The 15,072-nt window shown below is 35.2% G+C and overlaps 1 protein-coding gene across 2 annotated transcripts in view; it reads right to left on the bottom strand.

Moving 5' to 3' along the window:
• The window catches only part of gem (transcription factor CP2 like gemini), an 84,405-nt gene that overhangs the window by 56,055 nt on the left and 13,278 nt on the right, over positions 1-15,072 (bottom strand). Inside the window, exon 1 of one of the 2 annotated variants that reach the window (XM_089647821.1) lies at positions 10,422-10,578. The exons of the other annotated variant lie outside the window; for it this stretch is intronic. The gene's annotated coding sequence lies outside the window, so the exon portion shown is untranslated. Of the gene's footprint in view, positions 1-10,421; positions 10,579-15,072 lie in introns of those variants that run through there. 2 annotated transcript variants of the gene reach the window in all.

Genomic DNA, 15,072 nt, shown 5'->3' with positions numbered 1-15,072 from the left:
TTGTATGTTGATTAATTTTGTGACGAAAATGTGGCATGGAAATCGCATAAAATAGCTGTTTTAATACAAAAATAGTTAATAGATGGTAGAACAAGACGGGTTGTCAGTTGTCACGCGTAAGAAAATTACACAATCAACGTCTACTTGACTGGTACGAGGGAATACCCCGATGATAGCCAACCCCCGATAAGAGAGGCTAATTCGGACAAAGATAATATAAACAGACATGGCCTCTGTGGAGTAAATTTAAAAGAATAAATAAGAGAATTTTTTGAAAAAGAGCCTTTATAGAGTCCATACGAAATTGATACATTAATATGAACAAGACCAGAAAACAGTAGAAACGCAAACATCTCATTATTGGTAAACATCGAAAGGTGGAATGGACGGACGGCAAACAGTGGCGGCGGGCGATTGTAATGTATTATCGAAAATACCTTATAAATATGGACACTTGGAGCAGGTGGATGAATTTGTGTATTTAGGAAGCATGTTTACGAGAGATGGGAAGGCTGACAGAGATATTGAAAGAAGAGTAAATGCAGGTAACTCCATTAATGGAGGACTGAACGCAGTTGGCGCTAACAAAAAATTGTCCAAAGAAGCGAAGTTAGCAGTCCACAATGGAGTGCTGGTACCTACCCTGATGTATGGAAGTGAGGCATGGAACTGGCAAAGAAAGGATGAAAGTAGATTGAATGCTGTTGAAATGAGATCCCTGAGGCGTATGTGTGGTAAAACCATGTATGATCGTGTGAGGAATGTGGATATCCGCAAAGAGTGCAAGGCTGATGTAAGCGTAATGAGTAAGATCAAGAAAGGGACGCTTAGATGGTTTGGGCATGTAGAGCGAATGAGCGAAGAAAGGAGTGTAAGGAGAATATACGATGCAAATGTGAATGGTAGCAGAAGTCGGGGACGCCCGAGGAAGACATGGCACGACCAAGTGCATCAGATACTTGAGTCGGGCCATGTCAAGAGTCAGAATAATAGAAGAGTATGTATGAGACGATGTATGAATGTGAATGAGGCAAGGAGTGTGTGCCAAGACCGAGTTGTTTGGCGGTCCGTCCTCTCTGCCTACCCCTGCGGGGAAACGGCGTGATGGTTAGTTAGTTAGTTAGTTAATATGGACACATAGACAGCGTACAAACAATCATGGCGGACATGATGGGCATCTATCATTGGCGTTACGTGGAAGTTTTAGTTGGCACATTAACATTGAAAGATTAATAAGGTTGAAATTGACACTGTTTCGATGGATACAAAAAACATAGTCAAAATGAATACTTTATTGATGTGAAACATGTTTTGGCGCGCCTAATGGTGCCTATTCCTTCCGACTCTGGCGTAGTAAGCGTGGTAAGAACGGAACGACGCCACATTCGGCCAGCCTCGCGGCTCGTCGGCTTATTCTGCCCGGCCGCCAAAACTCTGTGCGGGGAAGGCTAATCGAAGAGTGAGCTTTGTGAGATGTTTTGTTGTCCTGGTGCTATTCTCAAATATTTTTCTTCATTCCAAAGTAATCTTTGTTGTTGTCCAGTAAGACTTTCTTCAATATAAATATTTTCTTGAGAAATCTGATGTATTTCTTTGTTGAGAAGAAAAATCGTTTACGATACAACTGATGATACCACTTAACCGCATTGTATAAATTGTATTGTTTTAATATCAAAAATATAAATACTTGTTTACTTTATTTTTTTCTTTCTTCAATAAAAATCAATTTCGATGTTTCAGATCTGCCAGGCGTCCCGTGACGGCTTTTTTATTGTGAAGCTCAGTCATGTATTTTGAAATGTAATTCGATCACCTCTAAAGATCGTAATTTGCCACATTACGGAATACAATCAAAAATCCGAAAAAGGTTTGTAAAAAGTGGAAATTGCGCGGACCTTTCAAACAAAAAATGGATTTGAGGCCAAAATACTGAACCAAACTGAATAATTCAAATAATAATCAACCCGCAAAAAACAAAGTTATTTTAAATTCTTATTTTTTTTGGGATTTGCAGAGGATTGAACTTTCCTACCCAGGAACTGGAGTCGTCAACTCTACCGATATTTATTTCATATATTAATAAATTGTTGTAATGTCATCCGATTTCCGAGATATTTATTTATTTATTAATTAACGCCCTTTTCCGGGGCTTTTACATATGACTATTAAGAAATATACATTATTTATTGTACGTAACTGAATTGCTTCATTAACAACATTTCATATTTGTTTAAAGATAAATTGAAGAGGTCCACTGACTAGGTATAATTGTTTCCCTCCATTAGTATTCTGAGCAAAGAGGAATACATATGGTAGTTAGTCCCAGAATTTCTGCCCTGAAATAAATCCTGACTTTTAGTATTACGTTGTGGAATCCGGAAGTTTATCAATTCTAGCAATACCGGACTATCAACTAAATCATTTAGAAATTTTACATAGAAATTCCAAGTCAGTGAAAATCTTCTGTCTGACAATTTAAGGATATTTATTTAATTTAAATAAAAAAATAAGATCGGGCCAAGGTGTGAACCCTGTGGAACTCCACTTGTTGCATTAATTTTTTCCGACAGGGAGGATTTTATTCTAACAATTTGTTGTCTTCCAGTAAGATAGCTTTCAAACCAGGCTAACATACTCGTACATTGTTGTAGGTAAGTTGTTCAAGAGTACAATAATAAATAGTACATTACATAATAAACTGAGTACGAATTATATAAGCAGGTACAATACAAGTTACCATAGAGAGTTCTGTATGGGTACGTGTTGCCCCAACAGTTGATAAAACGTCCTGCAAATGCAATCATTAGGACAAGATGTATTTTACTAAAAGCATTTAATTAAAAAATATATAAAGAATAGAATTAAAAAGTTGTTGGAAGAAGCGAAGTTAGCAGTGCAAAATGTAATACTGATAATTTACAAACATTATTACATTATGTCATTATATTTATTATAAATGGAATAACTAATGCATTATCAAACTGATGTATTCAACATATTTAAATTTGTGAACGTTTTAACAAGTTTCACATAAGTGTTGTTACCATGTTGCTCTAATATTATAAACTAAACACCTACACAAATAACGATAATTCATTATGCAAATATCCCTTTGACAGCAACATATTTATTTTCTCTCGGTCTTAGTAATAATTTATGTATTGGAAAAACGTTGCAATGTTATTTTTTCACGCAAAGAAAATCAAAGCAGTCGACAGTTCTGTGGGTGTCTTATATAACGAAAATTGAAGTTGATTCAAGATTAGGTTTCTATTTCCACCGGACGTTCTTACTGATCCATTTCATAGATTCTACGAAATAGATCATCATAGAATAGATGAGGTAAAATCTCCCTTAGCAGGCCACTTACAAACTGGAATTATGTCAATTAGTCAAGTTATATCCCGTGATTTTCACGCGTAACAATGTTACCGACTAGTTGAAAAAAAAGTCAACACAAATTAATCTACATATACATAAATATATGTTTATTTTGTGCCCTGCAGACTGCAGATTACTAAAGTACTGGATGGGTTTGGCGGAAAATTTCAACGATTGTTCTTATTAGTGCCAGGAGTGTTGTTTAAAGGGTGGTTTGAATGGTAGAAAAAGTCGGGGACGGCCGAGGAATACACGGCACGATCAAGTGAAACAAAAACTTTTAAAGAATAATATTATTTCCAGCTTAAAATAGATATAATCTTCAGGTTCACTTCACAACCTCAAAACTCCACTCTAAACCATTCCTAACCAACCCCGAGCAAGGGCGGGTACACGTACAGTAATAGTAAGTAATAAAAAAGGTTTATTTATAAATTATTATCGCACTTTCCGCATTGTAGATTGTCTGTTATTTCTTAGTTGAATATAATTATTTTAAAATTCAATAAAGTAGGTAGGTACTTGATAGTAATATTATGATATATTTATATGCTAGAATTTCAGGGTTATTTCAATTCTTGGTCATTTATAGACACGTGTAAAAAAGAAAAGCGAACGTTATAATGATAGTAATACTGACACCGGTGATGAAAAGGGTAATTAAATGTATTTGACTTTCATGACAGAGCGATAAGCTCTCTGGCTTCGAAACTACATGTCGAGGATTCGACAGCAAGCATGGGAAAAACATAGTTTTCTTTCTAAAAAAAGACCTTATATAATAAAATATTAACTCCACACATAAGGTCCTGAGCAATTTTGGAGATGGTGTGTGAAGAATAATTTCGAAGAAAGAAAGGAATTAACCAGGGTTTTAGAGAGCATGACAGAAAACAAATGCAGTCAAGCGTTGCTAAGCGACCAAACATTGTTTAGGTATATGTTTATACCTTTATATGCTTCTCGCGTAGGGAGAAAACCGGTTAGTAGCTCAGTGAACAACTGCGTAGGGTTCCCAACTGAACGTCGCGGGTTAAATCTTCCGCTAGTGAAGTCCTCCAAACAATAGAACAGTGTTGAATCATTTCTTCCACCTCTGTGCAGGCTTAGCTGAAGGCCCCGTAGTAAGCGATCAAAGGTGGTTTGAAAGGGAGATATGTAAATAAGAATGTTAGAGGGAGCGCGCTAATATTAAAAAAACGATAATAATTGAGCGAAAAAAATGAAAATATTTAATAAAACACGACTCGTTTGAAAAAGAGAAAAAATCTTTCGACAAAAGCTTTAGTTGCATTTAAAGATACATTTTTCATGTTATAACATATAAAGTAACAAAACAAAACGTGTTTTTAATAATTTTCGGAGCTCACTTTGCGATCTTTCTCTATCGAGGGAATTTCATATAATTGACGTTTCGGCAAAACAAATATAAAGCTATTATTTTATTTTTGGAATAACTTGATAATGAGTAAAACTTAAAATTATAATATTGAATTATTGAAGACAATATTGGCGATCCTTAATCGAAAATTTAAAAGAGAAAAATCAGAAAAAGATACGTTCACATCTAGGACTTGAACCCAGGACCCTTGCCTTGCCGGGGCACCGCTCTACCACTGAGCTAATGGGACCCTATCCCCTTCGGTCATATTGAACTCTATCATACTTCAAATAAGAACTACCAACATTGTCTTCATTTTCTCATCGCACATTTTGAAATTGGGAGAATTGACGTTTGTCGTGTTTGAAGAGTCTATTTTTAAAACGTGCAGTTTTATTTTAACGAGAAAAAATATTTGCCCAGGATCTGCCTTTCAAAAGAAGAAATTTAGTTTTGTTAGTAAACTCGAGTAAATTACGACAAAAGAAGAACACATTTCAAATAAACGAAATAATTTTGGTACCCATTTAATCGCTTGTCTGATACGAATTATAGGTACTCCAATGTTCAACATTATTTCATTAATTTTTCACATTACGCAAGAATACAATAAATTCAAATCACTTCACACATGCACCGACAGCCGAAATTAATATGTTTAATCTGGTAATTCAACACACCTTTAAAAAGTGATGAAGTCATGAAAAGTGATTAAACAAAAACTAGATTAAATATATCGGCAAGTCGAGGGTGCGACCGACCTTCTCCAGACCCAGCCCCGAGGATGTGATTGCCAGGAAACGTTAGATCAGTTATGACAGGAATTATGGGTCCTCAGGTATGAATTTACTGTATAATCACCAAACCAGTGACAGGGCGGCTCCTGACTTTTGGGTGTACTAGAGCAGTGGTCTCCAACCTTTTCGTCGCCGCGGACCGGTCAACGTCCGAAAATTTTACCGCGGCTGCTGAGGGTGGTTAAATTAAATGTTAATATTCTAGAACGTTTTTAATATTTTTTATTTAATTGTGTTCAACGGTATTGTGTGGACGGTTACTTAGCGTAAAGATGTTTTCAACAGAATAAGTTTTTTTTCGCGGCCCGGTACTATTTGCTCCACGGACCGGGGGTTAGGGACCACTGTACTAGAGTGCTAATTCGATAAAAAATCGATTTTTTGTATGAAGATTTTCAGGAAATCCGTGTGGCGCACGGCCAAACTGAAATTTCCTGAAAATTTTCATACAAAAAATCAAATTTTCAAAAAAAATAATTGTTTTCAGCTACAACAACATCAATAATGCCATGTGAGTATGACATTGATGCAGTGCCCTGACCCTGTGGACAGAAATCTCAGCTTTGCCGGATAAATGACATACACTGAAATCAGACAGTGTTTGGTGACCTTTATAATATAAGTAACTCGCCCTAGGACTTTCTTTCTATTTGTAAATAACATTCACAATGATAACCAAAAAATCGCAAATAGGCGACAAATCGCCTTTTCAACTGATGCCGGTCGCCTGTCGTGGCCACCTACTGACGTATACCCAAGTTTCCCGCAAGGAGCTAATTTCCAGTGCAAACTTTGAGATGTTATTTTCGGACCCATGAGCGCAGCGATCGCGAAAAAAGAAATAAATTCTGTTTGTTTAACAAAAACACAAGTATGTTTTGCCAGTTTTGAAAATAAATTTTCAGGGAAATAATATATCCAGCCAAAGTGGTAGATTAGTTTTTTGTAACAATTTCTAGATATTTTGTTTTAGAAGAGTTTTATTTTGTAATGTACTTAGGTATGCACATTTGTTAATTATTATATATTACTAGCTGTACTCCGCCACGCGTTACTGTGCCTCTGTGTGTGTCTGTCTTTGAAACAATAGCACGTGCTGCTTTTACGTCAAACAAATGGCGCTGTTTTTTAAATAAACAAGTCTTTGCAAATAAACAACAAACATAGATATTAACAATAAAACTTAACAAACAAACACTCATTTTACAAAACATCACACTGACCCACTCATTACATAACGTTAAAATTTACTATTATGGTTCACTCCAATTACAGTTAACTCTGATAACATTTCAACTGCGGTAACAACAACAAACTCCGTTCACACAAAATTACACTTTCAGACTGGAGTTAAATCTTATTCACTAACTCTAACGCACTTGACATATCATATCACATTTCAGTACTTTAGAAGTACTTTTTTCTTTTAGAAGCCTTTTCAAAATTTCAACATTTCTTGCTCATCAACTCAATTCAGCACACTCCGAAAACAGTTAACTCCGGTAACACTCAAATAATTCAAAGCGGTAGCAACTAACTTCGTTAACCCTTTCCTAACGGCTATGAGAAAAAAGTACAAAATTAATGGTTTTATATGAGATTCTTAATAATATGTTATAAAGGAAACACATAAAATTTTTTAAGATTTTTATTTGCATTCTAGGTATTATTACTGTGACCTGGACTAATTTGTACCGTCAGGAACTTTGTGTATCATAGTAATGTGTATAATAGGAACTTTTAAAACAAAGTTTTTTTTTTTAAACTAATTAAATCGTTAAATAAATATTAATAGTTACAAATAATTAAAAATGAATCTCGTGGTATTCAGTAAAGCAGTTTTTCTTTTCATTTAGACATAAGAATACATTGCAGTGAGAACATTTTGAGTGAGGCTTTGACTGTATCTTCTTGATGCTGCATACTTCGCATCTGCCTCTGTTTTCTACAAAAGTAGGCCAGTGTATGCCTCTGTTACCCAACCTAACATCTTTCAATGTCGAATAGTTTGCTTTGCGCCTTTTAGATGGGCCAGGGCTGGTTTGGTTTTCCCTCGATAACCTTTTTTTCTTGTCAAGATCTTTTTTTGTCATCAATCCTTGTGCAACTGACCGTCTAAACTCTTTTACAGAAGTCTTTTCAAGTATCAGCCCATGAACAACATATGCATTTACAAAAGCTATATCCAGAACTCCCCAAAACAATCTGTGCCACCATTTTCGAGACTTTCGGTCTACACAGTACAAGGCCCTCAATCTGTCAGCTGTATCTACACCGCCCATGTAAGAGTTGTAGTCTTTGATAGATTTTGGACAAGATACTGTCGATTTGGATCCATTTTTTTCTTTGCGAGTTACAGTTTCTTCTTCGTTGCCATGAAAATTCGAAGCAATGTTTACGACTTTGTTGTCCTTCCATTTCTAAAACCCGATGCCCAAACTAGAAAATCGATAGTCACATTCTCCACGTTTCAATTTAGAGTCAGCTAACAGATTGTTGGGTACACCCTTACGATTAACCCTCATTGTTCCACATCCGTAAGTTCTTTCAGTCTTCAGTTTCTCCAGTAGAGCTACCGATGTAAAAAAATTGTCGAAGTAAACTACTTTATCCTTCCCCCAGTCAGATTCTGTCAATTCCAAAACCACTCTTTCTCCTAAAGTGCAATCGGAAAATTTTGCATTCATTACTTCGTCTTTTCCTTGATAAATCATGAATTTTTTTATAAAACCTCTTTGGTCAGCCAGACACTCTCTTTATTGGTTTCATCGGAAGATATTGTTTCAAGACTGACCTTCCCTTGAATTTTATCATTGATTCATCAACACTCACTTCTCTCGTTCCGTGGTAGCACCCTTGAAATTGTTTGTTCAAAGCATCAACTATAGGTCTGATTTTGTATAGTTTGTCTTTGCAGTTAGGAAGCAGTTGAGAGTTATCATTGCAATGGAGGTTGGACAAAATAATTGCAAATCTATCTCTGGGCATGGTCTTGCTTACCAAAGGATTGTTCAAATCAGGAGCCGACGAAAAATGATCTGTCCATGAAGGTCTAGTATTGTAGGCCATGTAAAAGTTCATTCCAATAAAAGCCATCAGTTCTTCCTTTTTTAGGTTGAGGACCTTATCATGTTGGACTGCATATAAGTTACTTTGATATATAATTATATCCAGAATATCATCAATGAAAACTAAAAAAATATCGGTGGGTGTATTACATCCAGCAAAACATTCTTCGACCACACCCGTATTTGTAGAATATTCTGGAAGATAAGTTTCTAAATCGCGTTTTTTCCATTTACGATTCGGCTCAATATTCTTCTTCTTTTTAGATGGTATCAAAGCAACAGTTTCTGAAGAACCGGAGGGTAATGCGCATTGACTTACTTCTCCATTTTTTTCTTCGATCTCATTTGTAACCTCAAGTTCAGCTTGATCTTAAGATTGTTCCAACGCTTCCTCGAAAATTTGATCAAACGTTATAGATGTATGTAGTTGCATATTTTCAATATTTTCTTCGTCAGACAACTCCACATCTGAATTCGCATCGCAATCCGGAAGGTCTTCTAAAAGTAATGCTTCAATCAAAGCATTATTTTTTGAAATATCTATTTCGAAGACCTGAAAAAAGCGTAAAAAAATTGTACGGGACGATTGTATAAAAAAAATTATTTTTAAAATACCCACATGAGGTAAAAATTGCGAGGCGCATATGACGCCGTTCTATTTGTATAAAGAACATTAACTTTAAATTCAGTAAATTTAAATGATTCACCTCTTCAAGGCATATAAGAATCTAGTAAATCAAAAAAAAAAATTGTTGTCTCATATGCATTCGTGGACTTGTTCGATATAAAAATAATAAATTTCACTCATGTCTCAAACAAATAAAGTATAACAAGAAGTTACTGACGGTACTTATTAGTCCTTAACGATTTTTCGAGTTATTCAAACACTAATAACTAGAATTATGCACTAAAAACACATTTACTACATAAACAAAACCTTAATTTCCAAGTGTAATTAACAATAATGGCACTTACCAAGTAATAACTATTTTTAAATATTTTCTAAAACAACAGCACGTCACCACGCATTACGGTCGTCGTTGCGAAGACTTATTATTTGCCCTACTTGGCGCCAAATCGCCGTATGTCAAATACTTTGCTGTTATTGGCTAGCTAGACGGTACTAGAAAGTATCGTCAGGCTTAGTAAAGGTATAGACGATAATGCGGCATAGATTTTAGGCAGGAAATCAACAGGTACAAATTTGTACCGTCAGGAAGGAAAGGGTTAACACAACATAAAAATCCACTAATCCAACATCACTCCGAACTCAACTATCATTCACTCAATTGAACAGACTCCAATAACAATTCACGCCAGTAACATAACACTCCAATAACAGCGGACTTCGTAGACACGACAACTAAATTGAAAATTGGTTAGTTCTGGACTGACTTAACTCCCTTTTACTCATATTTTACACTCCAAGAACGGTTAACAGATGCCTATGTAGACACAAATTATACGTAGATTAGTTCTTGGCTGACTTAACTCCAATATACTCAATTTACATACCAATAACAAATCACTTTAATAAAGGTATGCCTCATTGATTAGTTCTGGACTGACTTAACCCCCATTTACTCAATTTGAACTCCAATAACAAATCAGTTCGATAAAGGTTAACTCCAATAACAGCTGACTCTGGTAAAACATAAAACAATTCACTACAGTAACTAACAGTCAGATGACGCGTCACACAAACACAGCGAACTTTGGTTTTATGTGTTTAATTTAGCTATTATAATTCAGTCGGTCAACACACAAGCACTATTTGCTCAGCTAAAAACTCACTAGGACAACAACATTTGGCGGTGGCAACAGGTAGCGGAGACCCACGAATTGCTCGAGTAAACCCCGGTAGGTCTGCGGGACCCTTCCGGGTGTCAAGGCGAAAACACTGTCGCTAGACAACACAGGACAACGTACCCCGACGCTAGCTGCTAACTACTAAGTACCAAGCGTTGTCCGGACGATTCAGAAATGTGATAACAGCCAGACAGATGATTGCGCATTAAAACGCGCACCAGTAAAATCAGGACACTTCGGCAAAAAATAAATTAATAAAATCAGCTATTATTTTTCAAGGGCAGCGCGGTAGATTAGATACTCTCAGCGGGTTGAGAGATAGCCCTGGTGGAATACTATCATTGAACCGAAACGTTTTTCTTTGAAATGGCTTGAAATAGACCTATTTAGTGTCAAGATTTGATGTCTCAGATACCATAAGTCAACAAACATTTGCTAAACAATTAATTCGTAAAACAATAATTTAGCTAAACATTAATTTAGTAAAACAATGAACATGACAAATAATAATTTAGCTAAACAATACATTAACCGAACAAGAATTTCGTCCAAAAATAATTTCGTCAAACAATAAATTAATTTGACAGTAAATTTGTACAACAATAATTTCGTCCAACAATAAATTGATCGGAAAATAATTTCGTAAAAAAATATAATTTAGCTGAATAAATTTTTTTTAAAACATTAATTACAGTAAAATTATTGAAAATCAAATAAAATGACATTTTGACTATTTGCCACAACTTAATGTCGTGTTTACCTTGTCAAGAAAATCATATTTTTAGGTGCAATATGCTAAGTTATTGTTGCGCGATTTTGTGTTTACGTTCTATGGACAATATAACTGGACAGGATACAGATTTATTAGGAACATGTACAACACTTATATTTTCAGTGTCAGTATTTGTTTTGTGGCATTTCACAAATTACTCATTTGAAATAATATACGGTATGTTTGCGGAAGTTACTCTCAGTATCGCCATGGTGAAGATTTGAAACGTTGTTGCTTGAAATGGCTTTGGGCGTGTTTGGTGACCAGATCTGAATAGTCAGGTACTTCCCCACCTACCTCTTTCCCTCCCTACTACCTTCAGTCTCACAACTTACTCCGATTGGGATGCCACTATAGTCTCACTGCTTCCAGACGGTTGGGAGCAGTTGGGTCTCTAGCGCGGTTTCACATGAAAAAAGTATCGCCTCGGTGAGAGACCGCCATTAAAGCTATTTGTACCGTACCGTGAATGTCAATAGATGATTTTGGAATTACTTTAGTAGTGTTTGGTGACCAGATCTGAAGGGCCGGGTTCTCACTTCTCAAGTTTCCTCATCCCTAGTTGTGAGAATGAAGGACATTTATTTATTTACGGTACAGATAGCTTCAAATACAGAAAAATTAAGGATTAGAACACAGTGTACACAAACTAGTATGATAACTACATTTTTCAATCTGGCTAAAGGAAACAAAATGATAACTAATAAGTTTTTTTTAAGATTAGTGAAATGAATGTGTGTAAACCTTCAATATTTTAAAAACTACATCAAATCTTGGCTAAAAAACACTGAACTAGATATTTTTTTCTTTCTGTAATGTTTATATCCATGGACAGATTATTTTTTATTATTTCACATACATACAAAACAGTGGATATATTTTATTGTTTGTAATGCTTTGTCTGCTAATTCACTTTTTAAGATGTCTTCTTTAAAAACTAGTATTTACCTAATTTTTTGTGTTATTTTAAAACTCTTACATATTTCATGCTTAAGTTTCTTGTATTGCATCTCTACAGTAACTCTTTTAAAATAACTTAAATGATATTGTTTGTTATATTTATTGTTTTTATTTGATATTGTATCTCCACTTAAACCACGGAAATAAGATAAAAATACTTATAATACCCACACTCAGGCTTCGCCTTCGTGGGATTTTTTTTTTAATTAAGTACATTTATTACAATATTTTTTATAAAGTTTTCAATATTTTATGTAACTATTTACGTATGTATAATTTTTTTTCAATAATAAATAAATAAAATAAATTGTTTGCCAGTTCTTTCGGTGCTATTAAAAATATCTGCTACTCCTGCATACTGGTTACCTACATAAGCTGAGGGACTTTATAAAACGTATTGGTATTGACATTATTGTTGCATTCAAAGATATGTTTAGTTCGTGTGACTCTATTAGGAACATGAAAGGAAATTAATTGCAATAATGTACGGCTATCAATAGGGGAATGAATGATTGAAAAATAAAAATGACATCAGATACCAATCTTCTGTCGGACAACTTTATTAATTATTTATTTATTATTTTAAATGATTTATCAGCTACGGTTTATATTTTCAATAGGAGTATTAAGTTTATAATTTATATGTCTTAAACATTTGTGCTGCATTTTTCAATAGAATCTGAGAGAAGCTGATAATGCGGTGACCAAGTAGGTGAGTTAAGACGGAGAGATGAAGGTTGGGATACTTCCCAAACCTACCTGGCTATTACAAGAAAAATTCTAATCTGAATGATGGATTTCAACAGTTTGAAACTGATAGTACCTACGTATCCACTACTGTAAGTAATTCCAATGTAAACACTATTATAAAACACGATAAGAAAACAGTAAAAAAAAATTGTATTCTCTACAATTTAACACGTCAATTTATGTTATTATTGTGTTCGTATGTATGCGTGTTGTACACATCTGTAATAACATGCATTGAATTTAACATGTCAATGTATGTTATTATTGTGTTTGTATGGTATTAGGCTCTGCCACGCGAACACTTCGGCCGCCGCGCAGAAAAGTAAAGTCCGAAAGTAAGGTTAACGGTTTACAGCACAGTCCATTGTGATACTTTTCTGCGCGGCGGCCTGGAGCGGCGCGTGGTACCGCCATGGTTTCGCCGCTCCGAAGTGTAGGTATGTGTGGCAGAGCCTATTGCATGTCCGAATATGTATGTATGTGTGTTGTACATTATACAGATATGTACGTGTGCATAGCTACGAGTATATACTATCATAATATACCCGTGTAAGGACGTGTCTACTATGTTGCCACTGATAAGAAATCAAGAATGAAACGCAATTATTATTTACTAGCGCAGACCCGTGTTAAATCACGGGATATTATAATTGTAGGATTTAGCTGAAAGTGTTCATTAAAATATTTGGTCCAGGATCCTTTCAAAAGAAGACCTTTCGAATATTGGTAAACTTGACAAATTACGATATTTGTCCAATCTCTAATTCATCTGAGCATCTGTCAAACATTTGAGCAAAATTAATATATATTTTAAATAAAGAATCGTTTATATTTTAAAATAAAACAATGCCGACCTGGTTCGCTACAACCCGTAGCTTCTTCAGGGCTGTATAATACTGAATGTATAATGTGTGTGTATAAAAAATAATATATATATATATACGTATAGGTAGTCATTATTTTTTTAAGAAAGAGAAACATTCGCAGGTTATGAAAAATAAGACAATATTTTTTTTAATTTCACACTACCATCACTGAAACCGAAAAATGTCGCTTGTATCGTGATGGAGGACTTAGGCAGCCGGAGAATCGAAATTATGACGTCTCGGTGGAAAAGAGACGCGATGTCAACCGAGCCATTGTCCGGCCGGTCTGTTAAATAATGTAGGTAACCTACTTTATCGCTTGTAAAATAAAAAAAATTAAATAATCGCTTGTATGAACAGTTCTGATCCAATTTCTAAAATGACACTTAATTCGCCTTGCACCGTAGTTAACTTCATTTGCTCCCGGATACACTGACTTTAGATTCCTACCCGCCCATCATACATTTGTACTTCCTCATCCATACGGCATCCCCAAAGATGACACAGACCCCGAGGGAGACTATTTTATTCAAGGCCTCAAAAGAGCTGTTTCGTTTGAAACAAGAGTTAACGTATTGTTTTGAATTGAGTTAACTATTAAGAAATATGGGGCATGATAAATATGAACATTGTTCATGTCAGCCACAACATATTTGCATTAATTTCCAATATTATAAATCATTACAAGTGTCAAGTGCGGACTGTGGCGGTGGTAATTCGTCATAGATGTATGAAATGTCCCCATTGGCCCATTGTTAGATATTCTTTATGAAATTGTTTCTTCCACGAAAAAATCACACACCATTATTACATAATTATGAATAAAATTACAACGATTGAATTGAAAAATCGCGGAGAAAATGACGTTGATAAAGTGATATCTTCAACGGCCCATCACGCACAATTATTACATTAATGCATAGAATTACAACGAATGAATTGTAAAATACGGAGTATATTACAACAGAACGTGTAGACTGAGTGATAACTTCAAGGGGAAATTATTACATTATTGAACAGAATTATAACGATTGACTTGAAAAATATCGTAGAAAATTAAAACAGAACGAGTAGATGGAGTGATAACTTCAACGGCCTTCCATGCTCTAAATCTAGGAGTCCCAACTGCTCTTAACCGCCAGAGATAATGGCATCCGTAATAATTGGGGTATGCACTGAGGCAGAAGGTAGTGGAGAGGTGAAGAAAATGTGGAAAAGCAAGGTGGGGAAGTAAGCAAATGGTAGTCTTTCACCAGGGGGATACTGGAAGCGTCTCCCACTCTGGGAT

Source organism: Hesperophylax consimilis, chromosome 27 (genome assembly GCF_061612785.1).
Source record: "Hesperophylax consimilis isolate HC1 chromosome 27, BYU_Hcon_1.0, whole genome shotgun sequence".
Classification (NCBI taxonomy): Eukaryota; Metazoa; Arthropoda; class Insecta; order Trichoptera; family Limnephilidae; genus Hesperophylax; species Hesperophylax consimilis.
Note: the sequence above shows the minus strand (reverse complement) of the source record. Positions and strands in the feature narration are given on the sequence as shown.